The sequence below is a fragment of the Poromitra crassiceps genome (assembly GCF_964638095.1).
Source record: "Poromitra crassiceps genome assembly, chromosome: 13".
Lineage (NCBI taxonomy): Eukaryota > Metazoa > Chordata > Actinopteri > Beryciformes > Melamphaidae > Poromitra > Poromitra crassiceps.
Window position 1 is genome coordinate 37,888,740 of NC_139644.1, and position 3,339 is coordinate 37,892,078.

A 3,339-nucleotide genomic window follows, 5' to 3' on the forward strand; every position below is an offset into this window, starting at 1 on the left:
TGGGGGGCAGGGCAGTGGTGGCCCAACGGTTAGAGAAGCGAGCTTGTGACCGGAAGGTCGTCGGTTCAATCCCCCGGACCGGCAGGATATATCTGGGTGGGGAAAGTGAAAAGGCAGCGCTTGCCCCTCCCCTCATTACCACCACTGAGGTGCCCTTGAGCAAGGCCCTTAACCCCAACTGCTCCAGTGGAGCTGATCAGTGGCCAGCAGATCAGACTGTGGTTGTACTGGTCAGCTTCCAGGTGTGAATGTGTGTGTGAATGTGAACAGGGCGCTCCTGAAAAAGAGAGCATTACTCTCAGTGAGACTCCCCCTGTATAAATAAAGGTAAAAAACAAAACAAAAACAAAAACACAGAGGTTGAATAGGAGAGCGAGGCAGCTGGAGGGAGGAACATACACCAGATCAGCAATACCTCATTTTGTAGGCCAAAATAAATTATAGAAAAATAACAGAATCAATCTCGTTTATTAATGACCACAAAACACCATGACATGACAATATATTACAACTCGGCCGGCCACACAATGCGCAAGATACTCCGGAAATATGACTTTGACCCATCTAAAGTCATGTGACTCATGACCCGTCTCTGACCTAGTTCTGGTGTCCGCCTGTTGCTAATTTAGTCTTCCGACATTAAATGCTGTTGTAGTGGAGCCAGCGTCGTTGTAGGCTACTTGGCTCGGGGCTGTAATGTAAATATGGGACATGTCACATGAGTCCCATGATTTTAGATGGGTCAAAGTCATATCTTGTCCATTCTATGGCCAGACGAGTTGTAATATATTGTCATGTCTTGGTGTTTTGGGGTCAAACGACATTGATTCTGTTATTTTTCTATAATTTAGGTAGTGCGATTTTACATTGAAGTCAACGCGGAGAGGCTTGTGTTTCCCCCCCTAAAAGGGGGCGGGGTCTAATTTGCAGATGTATTGAGGAGGGGGCGGACCCCCGAGTCTGGAATTTGTGTAATCTGTGAGAGGCAGCAATGTGCCGCAAGGCATCCAATCTGCCAGAAAGCCATTAGAAGAAGAAGAGTAATTGTGACATCATCAGAGATTTAACACTCACTGATGACATCACCATTGCTCCAGTGACATCACCGATGACATCATCACTGATGACGTCACTCGCTGATGGCATCACCGATGACATCTTATAGACAACCATTCTGTATGCCATGCTGATGTGAGGCATGATGTTTGAGCAGCAGAGGCAAAGCATTCTGTCCACCGCCGGTCAGTCTCTCTACCATGTGTTGGGAGTGGACAAGGTGGCCACACCGTATGATATTAAGAGATCTTACAGGAAACTGGCGTTGAAGTTCCACCCCGACAAGAACCCAGACGATCCAGAGGCGGCCGACAAGTTCAAGGAGATAAACCACGCCCATGCTATCCTCAACGATCCCATGAAGCGCGCCGTCTATGACAAATATGGCTCTCTGGGACTGTATGTGTCTGAGCAGTTGGGAGAGGAGTACCTGAACATGTACTTCGCCCTGTCGAGCTGCTGGGGGAAGGCACTGTTTGTGCTGTGCGGCCTGCTCACTGGCTTCTACGTGTGCTGCTGCCTGTGCTGCTGCTGCTGCTGCTGCTGTGGGAAGTGCAAACCGCGGCCAGAGGGCCAGGAACACGAGTACTATGTGCTGCCCGAGGACCTGGTGGCACAGATGCAATATGACGAGAGAGAGGCTGGCCACCAGCAGGGGGGACACTGGTGTTGAGCGTATATCATCACGCTGCTGCCATCAGCCACCAGCAGGGGGGACACTGGTGGTGAGCGTATATCACGCTGCTGCCATCAGCCATCAGCAGCAGTTGACACGGGCGGTCACAATTCCACTTAGCACACTGACACTGGCTTCAACTGACCTCTGTCCTGCCCTGCGGTCCTGCCTGCTTCCCTGCTCCACCTCAGCGAGATGAAAGAGATGGGCAATCCATGTTTCCCCTTCAGAAAGAGAGGAGGAGAGAGGAGAGGGACCACGAAAGCTGGGCCACGAAAAGGAACTACCTGTAATGAAGACACGCACGTCCCTGATTGGTCCGCTACTCCTTTCCTCCAATACAAGAAGAAAAGAAAAAGATTGTTTCTTCTTTTGTATTCCTTGGCCTTTAACCACACCCCACTGTCCCTTTCCCATATTTTGCATCGTGGTGTACGGCACCGTTTAAAAAGATGGCTCAGTGGTTAGCACTGTCGCCTCACAGCAAGAAGGTTGTGGGTTTCGAATCTCCACCTGTGTGGAGTTTGCATGTTCTCCACTTGTTTGTGTGGGTTTCCTCCCGCAGTTCAAAGATATGCTGTTTGTGTCGTCATGTAAAATGTGTATAATGTCACATTATGAATGTGTAGCATGCAACCTACGCTGTGCATTCATTCATGCACAAATGACATCACTGGTCCACAACTTAACTCAAATCAACTCTCAATAGCTGTCAGACTAAATGAATGTCTGCACAAAACTATTACCACTACTATAGACCTTATTCGCTTGACGTCACTCACGTACTGGCATGCCCACCGCCGCCATGTTGTTGACGTAATGCAGCAGCTCTCAAGTGACAGCCTATGTGGAGCAGCGTTTATAGGAAGCTAGCTAGTTAGTTATATTATATATATATATTATATATATTATACGTTTAGGTTTATATATATATATATATATATATATACATATGGTTTCTAATCTCGGAAGTCTCTGGCTTTCACCTGCTAATGTTAATCTGCTGTCATTTACGGTGTGACATATTTGATGAAGGCACACTGAGAGTAAAGAGGGTCTGGATTACATTAGAGTAAATGTGTGTGTGGTTGTGAGCGTGCATATGTCCCCAGGCGTGTGTGTGTGTGTGTGTGTGTGTGTGTGTGCGTGTGTGTGTGTGTGTGTGTGGTTGTGAGTGTGCATATGTCCCCAGGCGTGTGTGTGTGTGTGTGTGTGTGTGTGTGTGTGTGTGTGTGTGTGTGTGTGTGTGTGTGTGTGTGTGGTTGTGAGTGTGCATATGTCCCCAGGCGTGTGTGTGTGTGTGTGTGTGTGTGTGTGTGTGTGTGTGTGTGGTTGTGAGTGTGAGTGTGCATATATCCCCAGGCGTGTGTGTGTGTGTGTGTGTGTGTGTGTGTGTGTGTGTGTGTGTGTGTGTGTGTGCGTGTGTGTGTGTGTGTGTGTGTGTGTGTGTGTGTGTGTGTGTGGTTGTGAGTGTGCATATGTCCCCAGGCGTGTGTGAATGTGTGTGTTTGTGGATGTGTGCTTAATCTGTTGGGATTAGACGTCCTGCAGCAGATTATTGATGCTCCATTAGCAGAAGTCTGCTGGTTTAACAAGACCAGTTCATC

General features: G+C 48.3%; 1 pseudogene across 1 annotated transcript; it reads left to right on the forward strand.

Moving 5' to 3' along the window:
• Positions 1 to 1,198: 1,198 nt before the first annotated feature.
• Positions 1,199 to 1,729, forward strand: LOC310788539 (dnaJ homolog subfamily C member 5 pseudogene; annotated as a pseudogene). Its single transcript has one exon. The product of its transcript is annotated as a dnaJ homolog subfamily C member 5 pseudogene (transcript).
• Positions 1,730 to 3,339: the final 1,610 nt, after the last annotated feature.